Below are 23,899 nucleotides of genomic sequence, written 5' to 3'. Positions count from 1 at the left end.
GGACGGCGTTTGTCAGGCGTTCGTCAGCCGATCGGGGCCCGGGCCCAAACCCCTGCCCACTGGGGCCATATCCTCCTGGATGCTAGCTTGGAGCCAGCCTCTGCTGGCTCACCAGCAGGTGGCAACAGCAGCAAGCATTAGCTAAAGGCTCCCCCCTCTGGCTACCACTGCAAGGCATCAGCCTGGCTGTGCTGCGAGGACCCCTGCAAAGGCTGACTGACAGCTGGGGGGTGCAAGCCAACAGCTGAAAAGCAGGCTTTGCGCTTTCATTTGCTCTGTTTCTTTTTTTTTTAACCAGCATAGGTAACCCTGCACTTGGCAGGGCTTCAAAAAATTGAGTGAAACTCTTTAATGTTCCTCTCCACGGAAATCTTTAGTAAAAGGCGAAAGATTTATTCGGTTTGAAGAGAAACCAGAGTATGCGCTCTAGTGGCCCCGACTGCGGCCGCAAAAAATGCAACACCTCACTAGCTCAGGGTGACTTAGTGAAGCAGTGCACACAATGACGCTTTTTGAGATGAAGCGAATGGAGAATGCTATCGGGCTCCGAACCCGTGGCAGAATGACTTTATTTGCAAGCAATCCCATCCAAAGTCATGAAACCTGGCAGGGGATTGTGGGTATGCAAATTTCTCCAGACCGCAGGCCATGTGACATTGGCCAAAAGGCAGGCAGAGTCTGCCTTTGCCTGAGGACTCCCCTCGTTTACATAAGGTCTAGGGCTTCTGGGAGGCAGGCGTGAGATTTTCTTTTGGGCCCCAGAGATGGGGCTCCTCCCCCAGGATGTTGAAGAAGCAGCCCGCTCTCTCCTTTCTCAGGACACAGGGGTCATTTTCCGCCCTCACCCTGTCTTGCACGGGTGCTGGGCCTCCTGGGCTGCCAGCGGGCAAAGGACGGCGTTTGTCAGGCGTTCGTCAGCCGATCGGGGCCCGGGCCCAAACCCCTGCCCACTGGGGCCATATCCTCCTGGATGCTAGCTTGGAGCCAGCCTCTGCTGGCTCACCAGCAGGTGGCGACAGCAGCAAGCATTAGCTAAAGGCTCCCCCCTCTGGCTACCACTGCAAGGCATCAGCCTGGCTGTGCTGCGAGGACCCCTGCAAAGGCTGACTGACAGCTGGGGGGTGCAAGCCAACAGCTGAAAAGCAGGCTTTGCGCTTTCATTTGCTCTGTTTCTTTTTAACCAGCATAGGTAACCCTGCACTTGGCAGGGCTTCAAAAAATTGAGTGAAACTCTTTAATGTTCCTCTCCACGGAAATCTTTAGTAAAAGGCGAAAGATTTATTCGGTTTGAAGAGAAACCAGAGTATGCGCTCTAGTGGCCCCGACTGCGGCCGCAAAAAATGCAACACCTCACTAGCTCAGGGTGACTTAGTGAAGCAGTGCACACGATGACGCTTTTTGAGATGAAGCGAATGGAGAATGCTATCGGGCTCCGAACCCGTGGCAGAATGACTTTATTTGCAAGCAATCCCATCCAAAGTCATGAAACCTGGCAGGGGATTGTGGGTATGCAAATTTCTCCAGACCGCAGGCCATGTGACATTGGCCAAAAGGCAGGCAGAGTCTGCCTTTGCCTGAGGACTCCCCTCGTTTACATAAGGTCTAGGGCTTCTGGGAGGCAGGCGTGAGATTTTCTTTTGGGCCCCAGAGATGGGGCTCCTCCCCCAGGATGTTGAAGAAGCAGCCCGCTCTCTCCTTTCTCAGGACACAGGGATCATTTTCCGCCCTCACCCTGTCTTGCACGGGTGCTGGGCCTCCTGGGCTGCCAGCGGGCAAAGAACGGCGTTTGTCAGGCGTTCGTCAGCCGATCGGGGCCCGGGCCCAAACCCCTGCCCACTGGGGCCATATCCTCCTGGATGCTAGCTTGGAGCCAGCCTCTGCTGGCTCACCAGCAGGTGGCGACAGCAGCAAGCATTAGCTAAAGGCTCCCCCCTCTGGCTACCACTGCAAAGCATCAGCCTGGCTGTGCTGCGAGGACCCCTGCAAAGGCTGACTGACAGCTGGGGGGTGCAAGCCAACAGCTGAAAAGCAGGCTTTGCGCTTTCATTTGCTCTGTTTCTTTTTTTTTTTAACCAGCATAGGTAACCCTGCACTTGGCAGGGCTTCAAAAAATTGAGTGAAACTCTTTAATGTTCCTCTCCACGGAAATCTTTAGTAAAAGGCGAAAGATTTATTCGGTTTGAAGAGAAACCAGAGTATGCGCTCTAGTGGCCCCGACTGCGGCCGCAAAAAATGCAACACCTCACTAGCTCAGGGTGACTTAGTGAAGCAGTGCACACGATGACGCTTTTTGAGATGAAGCGAATGGAGAATGCTATCGGGCTCCGAACCCGTGGCAGAATGACTTTATTTGCAAGCAATCCCATCCAAAGTCATGAAACCTGGCAGGGGATTGTGGGTATGCAAATTTCTCCAGACCGCAGGCCATGTGACATTGGCCAAAAGGCAGGCAGAGTCTGCCTTTGCCTGAGGACTCCCCTCGTTTACATAAGGTCTAGGGCTTCTGGGAGGCAGGCGTGAGATTTTCTTTTGGGCCCCAGAGATGGGGCTCCTCCCCCAGGATGTTGAAAAAGCAGCCCGCTCTCTCCTTTCTCAGGACACAGGGGTCATTTTCCGCCCTCACCCTGTCTTGCACGGGTGCTGGGCCTCCTGGGCTGCCAGGTTCTTTTGCCCGCCAGGGCAAAGCCCGCCGGGCAAAGGACGGCGTTTGTCAGGCGTTTGTCAGGCGATCGGGGCCCGGGCCCAAACCCCTGCCCACTGGGGCCATATCCTCCTGGATGCTAGCTTGGAGCCAGCCTCTGCTGGCTCACCAGCAGGTGGCGACAGCAGCAAGCATTAGCTAAAGGCTCCCCCCTCTGGCTACCACTGCAAGGCATCAGCCTGGCTGTGCTGCGAGGACCCCTGCAAAGGCTGACTGACAGCTGGGGGGTGCAAGCCAACAGCTGAAAAGCAGGCTTTGCGCTTTCATTTGCTCTGTTTCTTTTTAACCAGCATAGGTAACCCTGCACTTGGCAGGGCTTCAAAAAATTGAGTGAAACTCTTTAATGTTCCTCTCCACGGAAATCTTTAGTAAAAGGCGAAAGATTTATTCGGTTTGAAGAGAAACCAGAGTATGCGCTCTAGTGGCCCCGACTGCGGCCGCAAAAAATGCAACACCTCACTAGCTCAGGGTGACTTAGTGAAGCAGTGCACACGATGACGCTTTTTGAGATGAAGCGAATGGAGAATGCTATCGGGCTCCGAACCCGTGGCAGAATGACTTTATTTGCAAGCAATCCCATCCAAAGTCATGAAACCTGGCAGGGGATTGTGGGTATGCAAATTTCTCCAGACCGCAGGCCATGTGACATTGGCCAAAAGGCAGGCAGAGTCTGCCTTTGCCTGAGGACTCCCCTCGTTTACATAAGGTCTAGGGCTTCTGGGAGGCAGGCGTGAGATTTTCTTTTGGGCCCCAGAGATGGGGCTCCTCCCCCAGGATGTTGAAAAAGCAGCCCGCTCTCTCCTTTCTCAGGACACAGGGGTCATTTTCCGCCCTCACCCTGTCTTGCACGGGTGCTGGGCCTCCTGGGCTGCCAGCGGGCAAAGAACGGCGTTTGTCAGGCGTTCGTCAGCCGATCGGGGCCCGGGCCCAAACCCCTGCCCACTGGGGCCATATCCTCCTGGATGCTAGCTTGGAGCCAGCCTCTGCTGGCTCACCAGCAGGTGGCGACAGCAGCAAGCATTAGCTAAAGGCTCCCCCCTCTGGCTACCACTGCAAAGCATCAGCCTGGCTGTGCTGCGAGGACCCCTGCAAAGGCTGACTGACAGCTGGGGGGTGCAAGCCAACAGCTGAAAAGCAGGCTTTGCGCTTTCATTTGCTCTGTTTCTTTTTTTTTTTAACCAGCATAGGTAACCCTGCACTTGGCAGGGCTTCAAAAAATTGAGTGAAACTCTTTAATGTTCCTCTCCACGGAAATCTTTAGTAAAAGGCGAAAGATTTATTCGGTTTGAAGAGAAACCAGAGTATGCGCTCTAGTGGCCCCGACTGCGGCCGCAAAAAATGCAACACCTCACTAGCTCAGGGTGACTTAGTGAAGCAGTGCACACGATGACGCTTTTTGAGATGAAGCGAATGGAGAATGCTATCGGGCTCCGAACCCGTGGCAGAATGACTTTATTTGCAAGCAATCCCATCCAAAGTCATGAAACCTGGCAGGGGATTGTGGGTATGCAAATTTCTCCAGACCGCAGGCCATGTGACATTGGCCAAAAGGCAGGCAGAGTCTGCCTTTGCCTGAGGACTCCCCTCGTTTACATAAGGTCTAGGGCTTCTGGGAGGCAGGCGTGAGATTTTCTTTTGGGCCCCAGAGATGGGGCTCCTCCCCCAGGATGTTGAAAAAGCAGCCCGCTCTCTCCTTTCTCAGGACACAGGGGTCATTTTCCGCCCTCACCCTGTCTTGCACGGGTGCTGGGCCTCCTGGGCTGCCAGCGGGCAAAGAACGGCGTTTGTCAGGCGTTCGTCAGCCGATCGGGGCCCGGGCCCAAACCCCTGCCCACTGGGGCCATATCCTCCTGGATGCTAGCTTGGAGCCAGCCTCTGCTGGCTCACCAGCAGGTGGCGACAGCAGCAAGCATTAGCTAAAGGCTCCCCCCTCTGGCTACCACTGCAAAGCATCAGCCTGGCTGTGCTGCGAGGACCCCTGCAAAGGCTGACTGACAGCTGGGGGGTGCAAGCCAACAGCTGAAAAGCAGGCTTTGCGCTTTCATTTGCTCTGTTTCTTTTTTTTTTTAACCAGCATAGGTAACCCTGCACTTGGCAGGGCTTCAAAAAATTGAGTGAAACTCTTTAATGTTCCTCTCCACGGAAATCTTTAGTAAAAGGCGAAAGATTTATTCGGTTTGAAGAGAAACCAGAGTATGCGCTCTAGTGGCCCCGACTGCGGCCGCAAAAAATGCAACACCTCACTAGCTCAGGGTGACTTAGTGAAGCAGTGCACACGATGACGCTTTTTGAGATGAAGCGAATGGAGAATGCTATCGGGCTCCGAACCCGTGGCAGAATGACTTTATTTGCAAGCAATCCCATCCAAAGTCATGAAACCTGGCAGGGGATTGTGGGTATGCAAATTTCTCCAGACCGCAGGCCATGTGACATTGGCCAAAAGGCAGGCAGAGTCTGCCTTTGCCTGAGGACTCCCCTCGTTTACATAAGGTCTAGGGCTTCTGGGAGGCAGGCGTGAGATTTTCTTTTGGGCCCCAGAGATGGGGCTCCTCCCCCAGGATGTTGAAAAAGCAGCCCGCTCTCTCCTTTCTCAGGACACAGGGGTCATTTTCCGCCCTCACCCTGTCTTGCACGGGTGCTGGGCCTCCTGGGCTGCCAGGTTCTTTTGCCCGCCAGGGCAAAGCCCGCCGGGCAAAGGACGGCGTTTGTCAGGCGTTCGTCAGCCGATCGGGGCCCGGGCCCAAACCCCTGCCCACTGGGGCCATATCCTCCTGGATGCTAGCTTGGAGCCAGCCTCTGCTGGCTCACCAGCAGGTGGCAACAGCAGCAAGCATTAGCTAAAGGCTCCCCCCTCTGGCTACCACTGCAAGGCATCAGCCTGGCTGTGCTGCGAGGACCCCTGCAAAGGCTGACTGACAGCTGGGGGGTGCAAGCCAACAGCTGAAAAGCAGGCTTTGCGCTTTTATTTGCTCTGTTTCTTTTTTTTTTTAACCAGCATAGGTAACCCTGCACTTGGCAGGGCTTCAAAAAATTGAGTGAAACTCTTTAATGTTCCTCTCCACGGAAATCTTTAGTAAAAGGCGAAAGATTTATTCGGTTTGAAGAGAAACCAGAGTATGCGCTCTAGTGGCCCCGACTGCGGCCGCAAAAAATGCAACACCTCACTAGCTCAGGGTGACTTAGTGAAGCAGTGCACACGATGACGCTTTTTGAGATGAAGCGAATGGAGAATGCTATCGGGCTCCGAACCCGTGGCAGAATGACTTTATTTGCAAGCAATCCCATCCAAAGTCATGAAACCTGGCAGGGGATTGTGGGTATGCAAATTTCTCCAGACCGCAGGCCATGTGACATTGGCCAAAAGGCAGGCAGAGTCTGCCTTTGCCTGAGGACTCCCCTCGTTTACATAAGGTCTAGGGCTTCTGGGAGGCAGGCGTGAGATTTTCTTTTGGGCCCCAGAGATGGGGCTCCTCCCCCAGGATGTTGAAGAAGCAGCCCGCTCTCTCCTTTCTCAGGACACAGGGATCATTTTCCGCCCTCACCCTGTCTTGCACGGGTGCTGGGCCTCCTGGGCTGCCAGCGGGCAAAGAACGGCGTTTGTCAGGCGTTCGTCAGCCGATCGGGGCCCGGGCCCAAACCCCTGCCCACTGGGGCCATATCCTCCTGGATGCTAGCTTGGAGCCAGCCTCTGCTGGCTCACCAGCAGGTGGCGACAGCAGCAAGCATTAGCTAAAGGCTCCCCCCTCTGGCTACCACTGCAAAGCATCAGCCTGGCTGTGCTGCGAGGACCCCTGCAAAGGCTGACTGACAGCTGGGGGGTGCAAGCCAACAGCTGAAAAGCAGGCTTTGCGCTTTCATTTGCTCTGTTTCTTTTTTTTTTTAACCAGCATAGGTAACCCTGCACTTGGCAGGGCTTCAAAAAATTGAGTGAAACTCTTTAATGTTCCTCTCCACGGAAATCTTTAGTAAAAGGCGAAAGATTTATTCGGTTTGAAGAGAAACCAGAGTATGCGCTCTAGTGGCCCCGACTGCGGCCGCAAAAAATGCAACACCTCACTAGCTCAGGGTGACTTAGTGAAGCAGTGCACACGATGACGCTTTTTGAGATGAAGCGAATGGAGAATGCTATCGGGCTCCGAACCCGTGGCAGAATGACTTTATTTGCAAGCAATCCCATCCAAAGTCATGAAACCTGGCAGGGGATTGTGGGTATGCAAATTTCTCCAGACCGCAGGCCATGTGACATTGGCCAAAAGGCAGGCAGAGTCTGCCTTTGCCTGAGGACTCCCCTCGTTTACATAAGGTCTAGGGCTTCTGGGAGGCAGGCGTGAGATTTTCTTTTGGGCCCCAGAGATGGGGCTCCTCCCCCAGGATGTTGAAAAAGCAGCCCGCTCTCTCCTTTCTCAGGACACAGGGGTCATTTTCCGCCCTCACCCTGTCTTGCACGGGTGCTGGGCCTCCTGGGCTGCCAGGTTCTTTTGCCCGCCAGGGCAAAGCCCGCCGGGCAAAGGACGGCGTTTGTCAGGCGTTCGTCAGCCGATCGGGGCCCGGGCCCAAACCCCTGCCCACTGGGGCCATATCCTCCTGGATGCTAGCTTGGAGCCAGCCTCTGCTGGCTCACCAGCAGGTGGCAACAGCAGCAAGCATTAGCTAAAGGCTCCCCCCTCTGGCTACCACTGCAAGGCATCAGCCTGGCTGTGCTGCGAGGACCCCTGCAAAGGCTGACTGACAGCTGGGGGGTGCAAGCCAACAGCTGAAAAGCAGGCTTTGCGCTTTCATTTGCTCTGTTTCTTTTTTTTTTTAACCAGCATAGGTAACCCTGCACTTGGCAGGGCTTCAAAAAATTGAGTGAAACTCTTTAATGTTCCTCTCCACGGAAATCTTTAGTAAAAGGCGAAAGATTTATTCGGTTTGAAGAGAAACCAGAGTATGCGCTCTAGTGGCCCCGACTGCGGCCGCAAAAAATGCAACACCTCACTAGCTCAGGGTGACTTAGTGAAGCAGTGCACACGATGACGCTTTTTGAGATGAAGCGAATGGAGAATGCTATCGGGCTCCGAACCCGTGGCAGAATGACTTTATTTGCAAGCAATCCCATCCAAAGTCATGAAACCTGGCAGGGGATTGTGGGTATGCAAATTTCTCCAGACCGCAGGCCATGTGACATTGGCCAAAAGGCAGGCAGAGTCTGCCTTTGCCTGAGGACTCCCCTCGTTTACATAAGGTCTAGGGCTTCTGGGAGGCAGGCGTGAGATTTTCTTTTGGGCCCCAGAGATGGGGCTCCTCCCCCAGGATGTTGAAGAAGCAGCCCGCTCTCTCCTTTCTCAGGACACAGGGATCATTTTCCGCCCTCACCCTGTCTTGCACGGGTGCTGGGCCTCCTGGGCTGCCAGCGGGCAAAGAACGGCGTTTGTCAGGCGTTCGTCAGCCGATCGGGGCCCGGGCCCAAACCCCTGCCCACTGGGGCCATATCCTCCTGGATGCTAGCTTGGAGCCAGCCTCTGCTGGCTCACCAGCAGGTGGCGACAGCAGCAAGCATTAGCTAAAGGCTCCCCCCTCTGGCTACCACTGCAAAGCATCAGCCTGGCTGTGCTGCGAGGACCCCTGCAAAGGCTGACTGACAGCTGGGGGGTGCAAGCCAACAGCTGAAAAGCAGGCTTTGCGCTTTCATTTGCTCTGTTTCTTTTTTTTTTTAACCAGCATAGGTAACCCTGCACTTGGCAGGGCTTCAAAAAATTGAGTGAAACTCTTTAATGTTCCTCTCCACGGAAATCTTTAGTAAAAGGCGAAAGATTTATTCGGTTTGAAGAGAAACCAGAGTATGCGCTCTAGTGGCCCCGACTGCGGCCGCAAAAAATGCAACACCTCACTAGCTCAGGGTGACTTAGTGAAGCAGTGCACACGATGACGCTTTTTGAGATGAAGCGAATGGAGAATGCTATCGGGCTCCGAACCCGTGGCAGAATGACTTTATTTGCAAGCAATCCCATCCAAAGTCATGAAACCTGGCAGGGGATTGTGGGTATGCAAATTTCTCCAGACCGCAGGCCATGTGACATTGGCCAAAAGGCAGGCAGAGTCTGCCTTTGCCTGAGGACTCCCCTCGTTTACATAAGGTCTAGGGCTTCTGGGAGGCAGGCGTGAGATTTTCTTTTGGGCCCCAGAGATGGGGCTCCTCCCCCAGGATGTTGAAAAAGCAGCCCGCTCTCTCCTTTCTCAGGACACAGGGGTCATTTTCCGCCCTCACCCTGTCTTGCACGGGTGCTGGGCCTCCTGGGCTGCCAGGTTCTTTTGCCCGCCAGGGCAAAGCCCGCCGGGCAAAGGACGGCGTTTGTCAGGCGTTTGTCAGGCGATCGGGGCCCGGGCCCAAACCCCTGCCCACTGGGGCCATATCCTCCTGGATGCTAGCTTGGAGCCAGCCTCTGCTGGCTCACCAGCAGGTGGCGACAGCAGCAAGCATTAGCTAAAGGCTCCCCCCTCTGGCTACCACTGCAAGGCATCAGCCTGGCTGTGCTGCGAGGACCCCTGCAAAGGCTGACTGACAGCTGGGGGGTGCAAGCCAACAGCTGAAAAGCAGGCTTTGCGCTTTCATTTGCTCTGTTTCTTTTTAACCAGCATAGGTAACCCTGCACTTGGCAGGGCTTCAAAACATTGAGTGAAACTCTTTAATGTTCCTCTCCACGGAAATCTTTAGTAAAAGGCGAAAGATTTATTCGGTTTGAAGAGAAACCAGAGTATGCGCTCTAGTGGCCCCGACTGCGGCCGCAAAAAATGCAACACCTCACTAGCTCAGGGTGACTTAGTGAAGCAGTGCACACGATGACGCTTTTTGAGATGAAGCGAATGGAGAATGCCATCGGGCTCCGAACCCGTGGCAGAATGACTTTATTTGCAAGCAATCCCATCCAAAGTCATGAAACCTGGCAGGGGATTGTGGGTATGCAAATTTCTCCAGACCGCAGGCCATGTAACATTGGCCAAAAGGCAGGCAGAGTCTGCTTTTGCTTGAGGACTCCCCTCGTTTACATAAGGTCTAGGGCTTCTGGGAGGCAGGCGTGAGATTTTCTTTTGGGCCCCAGAGATGGGGCTCCTCCCCCAGGATGTTGAAGAAGCAGCCCGCTCTCTCCTTTCTCAGGACACAGGGGTCATTTTCCGCCCTCACCCTGTCTTGCACGGGTGCTGGGCCTCCTGGGCTGCCAGCGGGCAAAGGACGGCGTTTGTCAGGCGTTCGTCAGCCGATCGGGGCCCGGGCCCAAACCCCTGCCCACTGGGGCCATATCCTCCTGGATGCTAGCTTGGAGCCAGCCTCTGCTGGCTCACCAGCAGGTGGCGACAGCAGCAAGCATTAGCTAAAGGCTCCCCCCTCTGGCTACCACTGCAAAGCATCAGCCTGGCTGTGCTGCGAGGACCCCTGCAAAGGCTGACTGACAGCTGGGGGGTGCAAGCCAACAGCTGAAAAGCAGGCTTTGCGCTTTCATTTGCTCTGTTTCTTTTTTTTTTTAACCAGCATAGGTAACCCTGCACTTGGCAGGGCTTCAAAAAATTGAGTGAAACTCTTTAATGTTCCTCTCCACGGAAATCTTTAGTAAAAGGCGAAAGATTTATTCGGTTTGAAGAGAAACCAGAGTATGCGCTCTAGTGGCCCCGACTGCGGCCGCAAAAAATGCAACACCTCACTAGCTCAGGGTGACTTAGTGAAGCAGTGCACACGATGACGCTTTTTGAGATGAAGCGAATGGAGAATGCTATCGGGCTCCGAACCCGTGGCAGAATGACTTTATTTGCAAGCAATCCCATCCAAAGTCATGAAACCTGGCAGGGGATTGTGGGTATGCAAATTTCTCCAGACCGCAGGCCATGTGACATTGGCCAAAAGGCAGGCAGAGTCTGCCTTTGCCTGAGGACTCCCCTCGTTTACATAAGGTCTAGGGCTTCTGGGAGGCAGGCGTGAGATTTTCTTTTGGGCCCCAGAGATGGGGCTCCTCCCCCAGGATGTTGAAAAAGCAGCCCGCTCTCTCCTTTCTCAGGACACAGGGGTCATTTTCCGCCCTCACCCTGTCTTGCACGGGTGCTGGGCCTCCTGGGCTGCCAGGTTCTTTTGCCCGCCAGGGCAAAGCCCGCCGGGCAAAGGACGGCGTTTGTCAGGCGTTTGTCAGGCGATCGGGGCCCGGGCCCAAACCCCTGCCCACTGGGGCCATATCCTCCTGGATGCTAGCTTGGAGCCAGCCTCTGCTGGCTCACCAGCAGGTGGCGACAGCAGCAAGCATTAGCTAAAGGCTCCCCCCTCTGGCTACCACTGCAAGGCATCAGCCTGGCTGTGCTGCGAGGACCCCTGCAAAGGCTGACTGACAGCTGGGGGGTGCAAGCCAACAGCTGAAAAGCAGGCTTTGCGCTTTCATTTGCTCTGTTTCTTTTTAACCAGCATAGGTAACCCTGCACTTGGCAGGGCTTCAAAACATTGAGTGAAACTCTTTAATGTTCCTCTCCACGGAAATCTTTAGTAAAAGGCGAAAGATTTATTCGGTTTGAAGAGAAACCAGAGTATGCGCTCTAGTGGCCCCGACTGCGGCCGCAAAAAATGCAACACCTCACTAGCTCAGGGTGACTTAGTGAAGCAGTGCACACGATGACGCTTTTTGAGATGAAGCGAATGGAGAATGCCATCGGGCTCCGAACCCGTGGCAGAATGACTTTATTTGCAAGCAATCCCATCCAAAGTCATGAAACCTGGCAGGGGATTGTGGGTATGCAAATTTCTCCAGACCGCAGGCCATGTAACATTGGCCAAAAGGCAGGCAGAGTCTGCTTTTGCTTGAGGACTCCCCTCGTTTACATAAGGTCTAGGGCTTCTGGGAGGCAGGCGTGAGATTTTCTTTTGGGCCCCAGAGATGGGGCTCCTCCCCCAGGATGTTGAAGAAGCAGCCCGCTCTCTCCTTTCTCAGGACACAGGGGTCATTTTCCGCCCTCACCCTGTCTTGCACGGGTGCTGGGCCTCCTGGGCTGCCAGCGGGCAAAGGACGGCGTTTGTCAGGCGTTCGTCAGCCGATCGGGGCCCGGGCCCAAACCCCTGCCCACTGGGGCCATATCCTCCTGGATGCTAGCTTGGAGCCAGCCTCTGCTGGCTCACCAGCAGGTGGCGACAGCAGCAAGCATTAGCTAAAGGCTCCCCCCTCTGGCTACCACTGCAAGGCATCAGCCTGGCTGTGCTGCAAGGACCCCTGCAAAGGCTGACTGACAGCTGGGGGGTGCAAGCCAACAGCTGAAAAGCAGGCTTTGCGCTTTCATTTGCTCTGTTTCTTTTTTTTTTTAACCAGCATAGGTAACCCTGCACTTGGCAGGGCTTCAAAAAATTGAGTGAAACTCTTTAATGTTCCTCTCCACGGAAATCTTTAGTAAAAGGCGAAAGATTTATTCGGTTTGAAGAGAAACCAGAGTATGCGCTCTAGTGGCCCCGACTGCGGCCGCAAAAAATGCAACACCTCACTAGCTCAGGGTGACTTAGTGAAGCAGTGCACACGATGACGCTTTTTGAGATGAAGCGAATGGAGAATGCTATCGGGCTCCGAACCCGTGGCAGAATGACTTTATTTGCAAGCAATCCCATCCAAAGTCATGAAACCTGGCAGGGGATTGTGGGTATGCAAATTTCTCCAGACCGCAGGCCATGTGACATTGGCCAAAAGGCAGGCAGAGTCTGCCTTTGCCTGAGGACTCCCCTCGTTTACATAAGGTCTAGGGCTTCTGGGAGGCAGGCGTGAGATTTTCTTTTGGGCCCCAGAGATGGGGCTCCTCCCCCAGGATGTTGAAGAAGCAGCCCGCTCTCTCCTTTCTCAGGACACAGGGATCATTTTCCGCCCTCACCCTGTCTTGCACGGGTGCTGGGCCTCCTGGGCTGCCAGCGGGCAAAGAACGGCGTTTGTCAGGCGTTCGTCAGCCGATCGGGGCCCGGGCCCAAACCCCTGCCCACTGGGGCCATATCCTCCTGGATGCTAGCTTGGAGCCAGCCTCTGCTGGCTCACCAGCAGGTGGCGACAGCAGCAAGCATTAGCTAAAGGCTCCCCCCTCTGGCTACCACTGCAAAGCATCAGCCTGGCTGTGCTGCGACGACCCCTGCAAAGGCTGACTGACAGCTGGGGGGTGCAAGCCAACAGCTGAAAAGCAGGCTTTGCGCTTTCATTTGCTCTGTTTCTTTTTTTTTTTAACCAGCATAGGTAACCCTGCACTTGGCAGGGCTTCAAAAAATTGAGTGAAACTCTTTAATGTTCCTCTCCACGGAAATCTTTAGTAAAAGGCGAAAGATTTATTCGGTTTGAAGAGAAACCAGAGTATGCGCTCTAGTGGCCCCGACTGCGGCCGCAAAAAATGCAACACCTCACTAGCTCAGGGTGACTTAGTGAAGCAGTGCACACGATGACGCTTTTTGAGATGAAGCGAATGGAGAATGCTATCGGGCTCCGAACCCGTGGCAGAATGACTTTATTTGCAAGCAATCCCATCCAAAGTCATGAAACCTGGCAGGGGATTGTGGGTATGCAAATTTCTCCAGACCGCAGGCCATGTGACATTGGCCAAAAGGCAGGCAGAGTCTGCCTTTGCCTGAGGACTCCCCTCGTTTACATAAGGTCTAGGGCTTCTGGGAGGCAGGCGTGAGATTTTCTTTTGGGCCCCAGAGATGGGGCTCCTCCCCCAGGATGTTGAAAAAGCAGCCCGCTCTCTCCTTTCTCAGGACACAGGGGTCATTTTCCGCCCTCACCCTGTCTTGCACGGGTGCTGGGCCTCCTGGGCTGCCAGGTTCTTTTGCCCGCCAGGGCAAAGCCCGCCGGGCAAAGGACGGCGTTTGTCAGGCGTTCGTCAGCCGATCGGGGCCCGGGCCCAAACCCCTGCCCACTGGGGCCATATCCTCCTGGATGCTAGCTTGGAGCCAGCCTCTGCTGGCTCACCAGCAGGTGGCAACAGCAGCAAGCATTAGCTAAAGGCTCCCCCCTCTGGCTACCACTGCAAGGCATCAGCCTGGCTGTGCTGCGAGGACCCCTGCAAAGGCTGACTGACAGCTGGGGGGTGCAAGCCAACAGCTGAAAAGCAGGCTTTGCGCTTTCATTTGCTCTGTTTCTTTTTTTTTTTAACCAGCATAGGTAACCCTGCACTTGGCAGGGCTTCAAAAAATTGAGTGAAACTCTTTAATGTTCCTCTCCACGGAAATCTTTAGTAAAATGCGAAAGATTTATTCGGTTTGAAGAGAAACCAGAGTATGCGCTCTAGTGGCCCCGACTGCGGCCGCAAAAAATGCAACACCTCACTAGCTCAGGGTGACTTAGTGAAGCAGTGCACACGATGACGCTTTTTGAGATGAAGCGAATGGAGAATGCTATCGGGCTCCGAACCCGTGGCAGAATGACTTTATTTGCAAGCAATCCCATCCAAAGTCATGAAACCTGGCAGGGGATTGTGGGTATGCAAATTTCTCCAGACCGCAGGCCATGTGACATTGGCCAAAAGGCAGGCAGAGTCTGCCTTTGCCTGAGGACTCCCCTCGTTTACATAAGGTCTAGGGCTTCTGGGAGGCAGGCGTGAGATTTTCTTTTGGGCCCCAGAGATGGGGCTCCTCCCCCAGGATGTTGAAGAAGCAGCCCGCTCTCTCCTTTCTCAGGACACAGGGATCATTTTCCGCCCTCACCCTGTCTTGCACGGGTGCTGGGCCTCCTGGGCTGCCAGCGGGCAAAGAACGGCGTTTGTCAGGCGTTCGTCAGCCGATCGGGGCCCGGGCCCAAACCCCTGCCCACTGGGGCCATATCCTCCTGGATGCTAGCTTGGAGCCAGCCTCTGCTGGCTCACCAGCAGGTGGCGACAGCAGCAAGCATTAGCTAAAGGCTCCCCCCTCTGGCTACCACTGCAAAGCATCAGCCTGGCTGTGCTGCGAGGACCCCTGCAAAGGCTGACTGACAGCTGGGGGGTGCAAGCCAACAGCTGAAAAGCAGGCTTTGCGCTTTCATTTGCTCTGTTTCTTTTTTTTTTTAACCAGCATAGGTAACCCTGCACTTGGCAGGGCTTCAAAAAATTGAGTGAAACTCTTTAATGTTCCTCTCCACGGAAATCTTTAGTAAAAGGCGAAAGATTTATTCGGTTTGAAGAGAAACCAGAGTATGCGCTCTAGTGGCCCCGACTGCGGCCGCAAAAAATGCAACACCTCACTAGCTCAGGGTGACTTAGTGAAGCAGTGCACACGATGACGCTTTTTGAGATGAAGCGAATGGAGAATGCTATCGGGCTCCGAACCCGTGGCAGAATGACTTTATTTGCAAGCAATCCCATCCAAAGTCATGAAACCTGGCAGGGGATTGTGGGTATGCAAATTTCTCCAGACCGCAGGCCATGTGACATTGGCCAAAAGGCAGGCAGAGTCTGCCTTTGCCTGAGGACTCCCCTCGTTTACATAAGGTCTAGGGCTTCTGGGAGGCAGGCGTGAGATTTTCTTTTGGGCCCCAGAGATGGGGCTCCTCCCCCAGGATGTTGAAAAAGCAGCCCGCTCTCTCCTTTCTCAGGACACAGGGGTCATTTTCCGCCCTCACCCTGTCTTGCACGGGTGCTGGGCCTCCTGGGCTGCCAGGTTCTTTTGCCCGCCAGGGCAAAGCCCGCCGGGCAAAGGACGGCGTTTGTCAGGCGTTTGTCAGGCGATCGGGGCCCGGGCCCAAACCCCTGCCCACTGGGGCCATATCCTCCTGGATGCTAGCTTGGAGCCAGCCTCTGCTGGCTCACCAGCAGGTGGCGACAGCAGCAAGCATTAGCTAAAGGCTCCCCCCTCTGGCTACCACTGCAAGGCATCAGCCTGGCTGTGCTGCGAGGACCCCTGCAAAGGCTGACTGACAGCTGGGGGGTGCAAGCCAACAGCTGAAAAGCAGGCTTTGCGCTTTCATTTGCTCTGTTTCTTTTTAACCAGCATAGGTAACCCTGCACTTGGCAGGGCTTCAAAACATTGAGTGAAACTCTTTAATGTTCCTCTCCACGGAAATCTTTAGTAAAAGGCGAAAGATTTATTCGGTTTGAAGAGAAACCAGAGTATGCGCTCTAGTGGCCCCGACTGCGGCCGCAAAAAATGCAACACCTCACTAGCTCAGGGTGACTTAGTGAAGCAGTGCACACGATGACGCTTTTTGAGATGAAGCGAATGGAGAATGCCATCGGGCTCCGAACCCGTGGCAGAATGACTTTATTTGCAAGCAATCCCATCCAAAGTCATGAAACCTGGCAGGGGATTGTGGGTATGCAAATTTCTCCAGACCGCAGGCCATGTAACATTGGCCAAAAGGCAGGCAGAGTCTGCTTTTGCTTGAGGACTCCCCTCGTTTACATAAGGTCTAGGGCTTCTGGGAGGCAGGCGTGAGATTTTCTTTTGGGCCCCAGAGATGGGGCTCCTCCCCCAGGATGTTGAAGAAGCAGCCCGCTCTCTCCTTTCTCAGGACACAGGGGTCATTTTCCGCCCTCACCCTGTCTTGCACGGGTGCTGGGCCTCCTGGGCTGCCAGCGGGCAAAGGACGGCGTTTGTCAGGCGTTCGTCAGCCGATCGGGGCCCGGGCCCAAACCCCTGCCCACTGGGGCCATATCCTCCTGGATGCTAGCTTGGAGCCAGCCTCTGCTGGCTCACCAGCAGGTGGCGACAGCAGCAAGCATTAGCTAAAGGCTCCCCCCTCTGGCTACCACTGCAAGGCATCAGCCTGGCTGTGCTGCAAGGACCCCTGCAAAGGCTGACTGACAGCTGGGGGGTGCAAGCCAACAGCTGAAAAGCAGGCTTTGCGCTTTCATTTGCTCTGTTTCTTTTTTTTTTTAACCAGCATAGGTAACCCTGCACTTGGCAGGGCTTCAAAAAATTGAGTGAAACTCTTTAATGTTCCTCTCCACGGAAATCTTTAGTAAAAGGCGAAAGATTTATTCGGTTTGAAGAGAAACCAGAGTATGCGCTCTAGTGGCCCCGACTGCGGCCGCAAAAAATGCAACACCTCACTAGCTCAGGGTGACTTAGTGAAGCAGTGCACACGATGACGCTTTTTGAGATGAAGCGAATGGAGAATGCTATCGGGCTCCGAACCCGTGGCAGAATGACTTTATTTGCAAGCAATCCCATCCAAAGTCATGAAACCTGGCAGGGGATTGTGGGTATGCAAATTTCTCCAGACCGCAGGCCATGTGACATTGGCCAAAAGGCAGGCAGAGTCTGCCTTTGCCTGAGGACTCCCCTCGTTTACATAAGGTCTAGGGCTTCTGGGAGGCAGGCGTGAGATTTTCTTTTGGGCCCCAGAGATGGGGCTCCTCCCCCAGGATGTTGAAGAAGCAGCCCGCTCTCTCCTTTCTCAGGACACAGGGATCATTTTCCGCCCTCACCCTGTCTTGCACGGGTGCTGGGCCTCCTGGGCTGCCAGCGGGCAAAGAACGGCGTTTGTCAGGCGTTCGTCAGCCGATCGGGGCCCGGGCCCAAACCCCTGCCCACTGGGGCCATATCCTCCTGGATGCTAGCTTGGAGCCAGCCTCTGCTGGCTCACCAGCAGGTGGCGACAGCAGCAAGCATTAGCTAAAGGCTCCCCCCTCTGGCTACCACTGCAAAGCATCAGCCTGGCTGTGCTGCGAGGACCCCTGCAAAGGCTGACTGACAGCTGGGGGGTGCAAGCCAACAGCTGAAAAGCAGGCTTTGCGCTTTCATTTGCTCTGTTTCTTTTTTTTTTTAACCAGCATAGGTAACCCTGCACTTGGCAGGGCTTCAAAAAATTGAGTGAAACTCTTTAATGTTCCTCTCCACGGAAATCTTTAGTAAAAGGCGAAAGATTTATTCGGTTTGAAGAGAAACCAGAGTATGCGCTCTAGTGGCCCCGACTGCGGCCGCAAAAAATGCAACACCTCACTAGCTCAGGGTGACTTAGTGAAGCAGTGCACACGATGACGCTTTTTGAGATGAAGCGAATGGAGAATGCTATCGGGCTCCGAACCCGTGGCAGAATGACTTTATTTGCAAGCAATCCCATCCAAAGTCATGAAACCTGGCAGGGGATTGTGGGTATGCAAATTTCTCCAGACCGCAGGCCATGTGACATTGGCCAAAAGGCAGGCAGAGTCTGCCTTTGCCTGAGGACTCCCCTCGTTTACATAAGGTCTAGGGCTTCTGGGAGGCAGGCGTGAGATTTTCTTTTGGGCCCCAGAGATGGGGCTCCTCCCCCAGGATGTTGAAAAAGCAGCCCGCTCTCTCCTTTCTCAGGACACAGGGGTCATTTTCCGCCCTCACCCTGTCTTGCACGGGTGCTGGGCCTCCTGGGCTGCCAGCGGGCAAAGGACGGCGTTTGTCAGGCGTTCGTCAGCCGATCGGGGCCCGGGCCCAAACCCCTGCCCACTGGGGCCATATCCTCCTGGATGCTAGCTTGGAGCCAGCCTCTGCTGGCTCACCAGCAGGTGGCGACAGCAGCAAGCATTAGCTAAAGGCTCCCCCCTCTGGCTACCACTGCAAGGCATCAGCCTGGCTGTGCTGCGAGGACCCCTGCAAAGGCTGACTGACAGCTGGGGGGTGCAAGCCAACAGCTGAAAAGCAGGCTTTGCGCTTTCATTTGCTCTGTTTCTTTTTAACCAGCATAGGTAACCCTGCACTTGGCAGGGCTTCAAAAAATTGAGTGAAACTCTTTAATGTTCCTCTCCACGGAAATCTTTAGTAAAAGGCGAAAGATTTATTCGGTTTGAAGAGAAACCAGAGTATGCGCTCTAGTGGCCCCGACTGCGGCCGCAAAAAATGCAACACCTCACTAGCTCAGGGTGACTTAGTGAAGCAGTGCACACGATGACGCTTTTTGAGATGAAGCGAATGGAGAATGCTATCGGGCTCCGAACCCGTGGCAGAATGACTTTATTTGCAAGCAATCCCATCCAAAGTCATGAAACCTGGCAGGGGATTGTGGGTATGCAAATTTCTCCAGACCGCAGGCCATGTGACATTGGCCAAAAGGCAGGCAGAGTCTGCCTTTGCCTGAGGACTCCCCTCGTTTACATAAGGTCTAGGGCTTCTGGGAGGCAGGCGTGAGATTTTCTTTTGGGCCCCAGAGATGGGGCTCCTCCCCCAGGATGTTGAAGAAGCAGCCCGCTCTCTCCTTTCTCAGGACACAGGGATCATTTTCCGCCCTCACCCTGTCTTGCACGGGTGCTGGGCCTCCTGGGCTGCCAGCGGGCAAAGAACGGCGTTTGTCAGGCGTTCGTCAGCCGATCGGGGCCCGGGCCCAAACCCCTGCCCACTGGGGCCATATCCTCCTGGATGCTAGCTTGGAGCCAGCCTCTGCTGGCTCACCAGCAGGTGGCGACAGCAGCAAGCATTAGCTAAAGGCTCCCCCCTCTGGCTACCACTGCAAAGCATCAGCCTGGCTGTGCTGCGAGGACCCCTGCAAAGGCTGACTGACAGCTGGGGGGTGCAAGCCAACAGCTGAAAAGCAGGCTTTGCGCTTTCATTTGCTCTGTTTCTTTTTTTTTTTAACCAGCATAGGTAACCCTGCACTTGGCAGGGCTTCAAAAAATTGAGTGAAACTCTTTAATGTTCCTCTCCACGGAAATCTTTAGTAAAAGGCGAAAGATTTATTCGGTTTGAAGAGAAACCAGAGTATGCGCTCTAGTGGCCCCGACTGCGGCCGCAAAAAATGCAACACCTCACTAGCTCAGGGTGACTTAGTGAAGCAGTGCACACGATGACGCTTTTTGAGATGAAGCGAATGGAGAATGCTATCGGGCTCCGAACCCGTGGCAGAATGACTTTATTTGCAAGCAATCCCATCCAAAGTCATGAAACCTGGCAGGGGATTGTGGGTATGCAAATTTCTCCAGACCGCAGGCCATGTGACATTGGCCAAAAGGCAGGCAGAGTCTGCCTTTGCCTGAGGACTCCCCTCGTTTACATAAGGTCTAGGGCTTCTGGGAGGCAGGCGTGAGATTTTCTTTTGGGCCCCAGAGATGGGGCTCCTCCCCCAGGATGTTGAAAAAGCAGCCCGCTCTCTCCTTTCTCAGGACACAGGGGTCATTTTCCGCCCTCACCCTGTCTTGCACGGGTGCTGGGCCTCCTGGGCTGCCAGGTTCTTTTGCCCGCCAGGGCAAAGCCCGCCGGGCAAAGGACGGCGTTTGTCAGGCGTTTGTCAGGCGATCGGGGCCCGGGCCCAAACCCCTGCCCACTGGGGCCATATCCTCCTGGATGCTAGCTTGGAGCCAGCCTCTGCTGGCTCACCAGCAGGTGGCGACAGCAGCAAGCATTAGCTAAAGGCTCCCCCCTCTGGCTACCACTGCAAGGCATCAGCCTGGCTGTGCTGCGAGGACCCCTGCAAAGGCTGACTGACAGCTGGGGGGTGCAAGCCAACAGCTGAAAAGCAGGCTTTGCGCTTTCATTTGCTCTGTTTCTTTTTAACCAGCATAGGTAACCCTGCACTTGGCAGGGCTTCAAAACATTGAGTGAAACTCTTTAATGTTCCTCTCCACGGAAATCTTTAGTAAAAGGCGAAAGATTTATTCGGTTTGAAGAGAAACCAGAGTATGCGCTCTAGTGGCCCCGACTGCGGCCGCAAAAAATGCAACACCTCACTAGCTCAGGGTGACTTAGTGAAGCAGTGCACACGATGACGCTTTTTGAGATGAAGCGAATGGAGAATGCCATCGGGCTCCGAACCCGTGGCAGAATGACTTTATTTGCAAGCAATCCCATCCAAAGTCATGAAACCTGGCAGGGGATTGTGGGTATGCAAATTTCTCCAGACCGCAGGCCATGTAACATTGGCCAAAAGGCAGGCAGAGTCTGCTTTTGCTTGAGGACTCCCCTCGTTTACATAAGGTCTAGGGCTTCTGGGAGGCAGGCGTGAGATTTTCTTTTGGGCCCCAGAGATGGGGCTCCTCCCCCAGGATGTTGAAGAAGCAGCCCGCTCTCTCCTTTCTCAGGACACAGGGGTCATTTTCCGCCCTCACCCTGTCTTGCACGGGTGCTGGGCCTCCTGGGCTGCCAGCGGGCAAAGGACGGCGTTTGTCAGGCGTTCGTCAGCCGATCGGGGCCCGGGCCCAAACCCCTGCCCACTGGGGCCATATCCTCCTGGATGCTAGCTTGGAGCCAGCCTCTGCTGGCTCACCAGCAGGTGGCGACAGCAGCAAGCATTAGCTAAAGGCTCCCCCCTCTGGCTACCACTGCAAGGCATCAGCCTGGCTGTGCTGCAAGGACCCCTGCAAAGGCTGACTGACAGCTGGGGGGTGCAAGCCAACAGCTGAAAAGCAGGCTTTGCGCTTTCATTTGCTCTGTTTCTTTTTTTTTTTAACCAGCATAGGTAACCCTGCACTTGGCAGGGCTTCAAAAAATTGAGTGAAACTCTTTAATGTTCCTCTCCACGGAAATCTTTAGTAAAAGGCGAAAGATTTATTCGGTTTGAAGAGAAACCAGAGTATGCGCTCTAGTGGCCCCGACTGCGGCCGCAAAAAATGCAACACCTCACTAGCTCAGGGTGACTTAGTGAAGCAGTGCACACGATGACGCTTTTTGAGATGAAGCGAATGGAGAATGCTATCGGGCTCCGAACCCGTGGCAGAATGACTTTATTTGCAAGCAATCCCATCCAAAGTCATGAAACCTGGCAGGGGATTGTGGGTATGCAAATTTCTCCAGACCGCAGGCCATGTGACATTGGCCAAAAGGCAGGCAGAGTCTGCCTTTGCCTGAGGACTCCCCTCGTTTACATAAGGTCTAGGGCTTCTGGGAGGCAGGCGTGAGATTTTCTTTTGGGCCCCAGAGATGGGGCTCCTCCCCCAGGATGTTGAAGAAGCAGCCCGCTCTCTCCTTTCTCAGGACACAGGGATCATTTTCCGCCCTCACCCTGTCTTGCACGGGTGCTGGGCCTCCTGGGCTGCCAGCGGGCAAAGAACGGCGTTTGTCAGGCGTTCGTCAGCCGATCGGGGCCCGGGCCCAAACCCCTGCCCACTGGGGCCATATCCTCCTGGATGCTAGCTTGGAGCCAGCCTCTGCTGGCTCACCAGCAGGTGGCGACAGCAGCAAGCATTAGCTAAAGGCTCCCCCCTCTGGCTACCACTGCAAAGCATCAGCCTGGCTGTGCTGCGAGGACCCCTGCAAAGGCTGACTGACAGCTGGGGGGTGCAAGCCAACAGCTGAAAAGCAGGCTTTGCGCTTTCATTTGCTCTGTTTCTTTTTTTTTTTAACCAGCATAGGTAACCCTGCACTTGGCAGGGCTTCAAAAAATTGAGTGAAACTCTTTAATGTTCCTCTCCACGGAAATCTTTAGTAAAAGGCGAAAGATTTATTCGGTTTGAAGAGAAACCAGAGTATGCGCTCTAGTGGCCCCGACTGCGGCCGCAAAAAATGCAACACCTCACTAGCTCAGGGTGACTTAGTGAAGCAGTGCACACGATGACGCTTTTTGAGATGAAGCGAATGGAGAATGCTATCGGGCTCCGAACCCGTGGCAGAATGACTTTATTTGCAAGCAATCCCATCCAAAGTCATGAAACCTGGCAGGGGATTGTGGGTATGCAAATTTCTCCAGACCGCAGGCCATGTGACATTGGCCAAAAGGCAGGCAGAGTCTGCCTTTGCCTGAGGACTCCCCTCGTTTACATAAGGTCTAGGGCTTCTGGGAGGCAGGCGTGAGATTTTCTTTTGGGCCCCAGAGATGGGGCTCCTCCCCCAGGATGTTGAAAAAGCAGCCCGCTCTCTCCTTTCTCAGGACACAGGGGTCATTTTCCGCCCTCACCCTGTCTTGCACGGGTGCTGGGCCTCCTGGGCTGCCAGGTTCTTTTGCCCGCCAGGGCAAAGCCCGCCGGGCAAAGGACGGCGTTTGTCAGGCGTTTGTCAGGCGATCGGGGCCCGGGCCCAAACCCCTGCCCACTGGGGCCATATCCTCCTGGATGCTAGCTTGGAGCCAGCCTCTGCTGGCTCACCAGCAGGTGGCGACAGCAGCAAGCATTAGCTAAAGGCTCCCCCCTCTGGCTACCACTGCAAGGCATCAGCCTGGCTGTGCTGCGAGGACCCCTGCAAAGGCTGACTGACAGCTGGGGGGTGCAAGCCAACAGCTGAAAAGCAGGCTTTGCGCTTTCATTTGCTCTGTTTCTTTTTAACCAGCATAGGTAACCCTGCACTTGGCAGGGCTTCAAAACATTGAGTGAAACTCTTTAATGTTCCTCTCCACAGAAATCTTTAGTAAAAGGCGAAAGATTTATTCGGTTTGAAGAGAAACCAGAGTATGCGCTCTAGTGGCCCCGACTGCGGCCGCAAAAAATGCAACACCTCACTAGCTCAGGGTGACTTAGTGAAGCAGTGCACACGATGACGCTTTTTGAGATGAAGCGAATGGAGAATGCCATCGGGCTCCGAACCCGTGGCAGAATGACTTTATTTGCAAGCAATCCCATCCAAAGTCATGAAACCTGGCAGGGGATTGTGGGTATGCAAATTTCTCCAGACCGCAGGCCATGTAACATTGGCCAAAAGGCAGGCAGAGTCTGCTTTTGCTTGAGGACTCCCCTCGTTTACATAAGGTCTAGGGCTTCTGGGAGGCAGGCGTGAGATTTTCTTTTGGGCCCCAGAGATGGGGCTCCTCCCCCAGGATGTTGAAGAAGCAGCCCGCTCTCTCCTTTTTCAGGACACAGGGGTCATTTTCCGCCCTCACCCTGTCTTGCACGGGTGCTGGGCCTCCTGGGCTGCCAGCGGGCAAAGGACGGCGTTTGTCAGGCGTTCGTCAGCCGATCGGGGCCCGGGCCCAAACCCCTGCCCACTGGGGCCATATCCTCCTGGATGCTAGCTTGGAGCCAGCCTCTGCTGGCTCACCAGCAGGTGGCGACAGCAGCAAGCATTAGCTAAAGGCTCCCCCCTCTGGCTACCACTGCAAGGCATCAGCCTGGCTGTGCTGCAAGGACCCCTGCAAAGGCTGACTGACAGCTGGGGGGTGCAAGCCAACAGCTGAAAAGCAGGCTTTGCGCTTTCATTTGCTCTGTTTCTTTTTTTTTTTAACCAGCATAGGTAACCCTGCACTTGGCAGGGCTTCAAAAAATTGAGTGAAACTCTTTAATGTTCCTCTCCACGGAAATCTTTAGTAAAAGGCGAAAGATTTATTCGGTTTGAAGAGAAACCAGAGTATGCGCTCTAGTGGCCCCGACTGCGGCCGCAAAAAATGCAACACCTCACTAGCTCAGGGTGACTTAGTGAAGCAG

At 54.5% G+C, this 23,899-nt stretch overlaps 27 non-coding genes across 27 annotated transcripts; all 27 read right to left on the bottom strand.

Moving 5' to 3' along the window:
• Positions 1-305: 305 nt before the first annotated feature.
• LOC138563997 (U5 spliceosomal RNA) lies at positions 306-421 on the bottom strand. Its single transcript, XR_011299966.1, has one exon. It is a non-coding gene; the product is annotated as a U5 spliceosomal RNA (small nuclear RNA).
• Positions 422-1,191: 770 nt separating this feature from the next.
• Positions 1,192-1,307, bottom strand: LOC138563996 (U5 spliceosomal RNA). Its single transcript, XR_011299965.1, has one exon. It is a non-coding gene; the product is annotated as a U5 spliceosomal RNA (small nuclear RNA).
• Positions 1,308-2,083: 776 nt separating this feature from the next.
• On the bottom strand, positions 2,084-2,199 carry LOC138563995 (U5 spliceosomal RNA). Its single transcript, XR_011299964.1, has one exon. It is a non-coding gene; the product is annotated as a U5 spliceosomal RNA (small nuclear RNA).
• Positions 2,200-2,998: 799 nt separating this feature from the next.
• LOC138563994 (U5 spliceosomal RNA) lies at positions 2,999-3,114 on the bottom strand. Its single transcript, XR_011299963.1, has one exon. It is a non-coding gene; the product is annotated as a U5 spliceosomal RNA (small nuclear RNA).
• Positions 3,115-3,890: 776 nt separating this feature from the next.
• On the bottom strand, positions 3,891-4,006 carry LOC138563993 (U5 spliceosomal RNA). The gene has a single exon (XR_011299962.1). It is a non-coding gene; the product is annotated as a U5 spliceosomal RNA (small nuclear RNA).
• Positions 4,007-4,782: 776 nt separating this feature from the next.
• LOC138563992 (U5 spliceosomal RNA) lies at positions 4,783-4,898 on the bottom strand. The gene has a single exon (XR_011299961.1). It is a non-coding gene; the product is annotated as a U5 spliceosomal RNA (small nuclear RNA).
• An 805-nt stretch (positions 4,899-5,703) lies between these two features.
• LOC138563991 (U5 spliceosomal RNA) lies at positions 5,704-5,819 on the bottom strand. Its single transcript, XR_011299960.1, has one exon. It is a non-coding gene; the product is annotated as a U5 spliceosomal RNA (small nuclear RNA).
• Positions 5,820-6,595: 776 nt separating this feature from the next.
• Positions 6,596-6,711, bottom strand: LOC138563990 (U5 spliceosomal RNA). Its single transcript, XR_011299959.1, has one exon. It is a non-coding gene; the product is annotated as a U5 spliceosomal RNA (small nuclear RNA).
• Positions 6,712-7,516: 805 nt separating this feature from the next.
• LOC138563987 (U5 spliceosomal RNA) lies at positions 7,517-7,632 on the bottom strand. Its single transcript, XR_011299957.1, has one exon. It is a non-coding gene; the product is annotated as a U5 spliceosomal RNA (small nuclear RNA).
• Positions 7,633-8,408: 776 nt separating this feature from the next.
• Positions 8,409-8,524, bottom strand: LOC138563986 (U5 spliceosomal RNA). Its single transcript, XR_011299956.1, has one exon. It is a non-coding gene; the product is annotated as a U5 spliceosomal RNA (small nuclear RNA).
• A 799-nt stretch (positions 8,525-9,323) lies between these two features.
• On the bottom strand, positions 9,324-9,439 carry LOC138565085 (U5 spliceosomal RNA). The gene has a single exon (XR_011301003.1). It is a non-coding gene; the product is annotated as a U5 spliceosomal RNA (small nuclear RNA).
• Positions 9,440-10,215: 776 nt separating this feature from the next.
• On the bottom strand, positions 10,216-10,331 carry LOC138563985 (U5 spliceosomal RNA). Its single transcript, XR_011299955.1, has one exon. It is a non-coding gene; the product is annotated as a U5 spliceosomal RNA (small nuclear RNA).
• A 799-nt stretch (positions 10,332-11,130) lies between these two features.
• Positions 11,131-11,246, bottom strand: LOC138565084 (U5 spliceosomal RNA). The gene has a single exon (XR_011301002.1). It is a non-coding gene; the product is annotated as a U5 spliceosomal RNA (small nuclear RNA).
• A 776-nt stretch (positions 11,247-12,022) lies between these two features.
• LOC138563984 (U5 spliceosomal RNA) lies at positions 12,023-12,138 on the bottom strand. Its single transcript, XR_011299954.1, has one exon. It is a non-coding gene; the product is annotated as a U5 spliceosomal RNA (small nuclear RNA).
• A 776-nt stretch (positions 12,139-12,914) lies between these two features.
• Positions 12,915-13,030, bottom strand: LOC138563983 (U5 spliceosomal RNA). Its single transcript, XR_011299953.1, has one exon. It is a non-coding gene; the product is annotated as a U5 spliceosomal RNA (small nuclear RNA).
• Positions 13,031-13,835: 805 nt separating this feature from the next.
• LOC138565171 (U5 spliceosomal RNA) lies at positions 13,836-13,951 on the bottom strand. Its single transcript, XR_011301079.1, has one exon. It is a non-coding gene; the product is annotated as a U5 spliceosomal RNA (small nuclear RNA).
• Positions 13,952-14,727: 776 nt separating this feature from the next.
• On the bottom strand, positions 14,728-14,843 carry LOC138563982 (U5 spliceosomal RNA). The gene has a single exon (XR_011299952.1). It is a non-coding gene; the product is annotated as a U5 spliceosomal RNA (small nuclear RNA).
• A 799-nt stretch (positions 14,844-15,642) lies between these two features.
• LOC138565083 (U5 spliceosomal RNA) lies at positions 15,643-15,758 on the bottom strand. The gene has a single exon (XR_011301001.1). It is a non-coding gene; the product is annotated as a U5 spliceosomal RNA (small nuclear RNA).
• Positions 15,759-16,534: 776 nt separating this feature from the next.
• LOC138563981 (U5 spliceosomal RNA) lies at positions 16,535-16,650 on the bottom strand. Its single transcript, XR_011299951.1, has one exon. It is a non-coding gene; the product is annotated as a U5 spliceosomal RNA (small nuclear RNA).
• A 776-nt stretch (positions 16,651-17,426) lies between these two features.
• LOC138563980 (U5 spliceosomal RNA) lies at positions 17,427-17,542 on the bottom strand. The gene has a single exon (XR_011299950.1). It is a non-coding gene; the product is annotated as a U5 spliceosomal RNA (small nuclear RNA).
• A 770-nt stretch (positions 17,543-18,312) lies between these two features.
• LOC138563979 (U5 spliceosomal RNA) lies at positions 18,313-18,428 on the bottom strand. Its single transcript, XR_011299949.1, has one exon. It is a non-coding gene; the product is annotated as a U5 spliceosomal RNA (small nuclear RNA).
• Positions 18,429-19,204: 776 nt separating this feature from the next.
• Positions 19,205-19,320, bottom strand: LOC138563978 (U5 spliceosomal RNA). The gene has a single exon (XR_011299947.1). It is a non-coding gene; the product is annotated as a U5 spliceosomal RNA (small nuclear RNA).
• A 799-nt stretch (positions 19,321-20,119) lies between these two features.
• On the bottom strand, positions 20,120-20,235 carry LOC138565082 (U5 spliceosomal RNA). Its single transcript, XR_011301000.1, has one exon. It is a non-coding gene; the product is annotated as a U5 spliceosomal RNA (small nuclear RNA).
• A 776-nt stretch (positions 20,236-21,011) lies between these two features.
• Positions 21,012-21,127, bottom strand: LOC138563976 (U5 spliceosomal RNA). Its single transcript, XR_011299945.1, has one exon. It is a non-coding gene; the product is annotated as a U5 spliceosomal RNA (small nuclear RNA).
• Positions 21,128-21,903: 776 nt separating this feature from the next.
• Positions 21,904-22,019, bottom strand: LOC138563975 (U5 spliceosomal RNA). Its single transcript, XR_011299944.1, has one exon. It is a non-coding gene; the product is annotated as a U5 spliceosomal RNA (small nuclear RNA).
• A 799-nt stretch (positions 22,020-22,818) lies between these two features.
• LOC138565190 (U5 spliceosomal RNA) lies at positions 22,819-22,934 on the bottom strand. The gene has a single exon (XR_011301096.1). It is a non-coding gene; the product is annotated as a U5 spliceosomal RNA (small nuclear RNA).
• A 776-nt stretch (positions 22,935-23,710) lies between these two features.
• Positions 23,711-23,826, bottom strand: LOC138563974 (U5 spliceosomal RNA). The gene has a single exon (XR_011299943.1). It is a non-coding gene; the product is annotated as a U5 spliceosomal RNA (small nuclear RNA).
• Positions 23,827-23,899: the final 73 nt, after the last annotated feature.

Source organism: Ambystoma mexicanum, chromosome 1q, assembly GCF_040938575.1.
Source record: "Ambystoma mexicanum isolate Mex_15411 chromosome 1q, UKY_AmexF1_1, whole genome shotgun sequence".
In the NCBI taxonomy this organism is placed as follows: domain Eukaryota; kingdom Metazoa; phylum Chordata; class Amphibia; order Caudata; family Ambystomatidae; genus Ambystoma; species Ambystoma mexicanum.
Note: the sequence above shows the minus strand (reverse complement) of the source record. Positions and strands in the feature narration are given on the sequence as shown.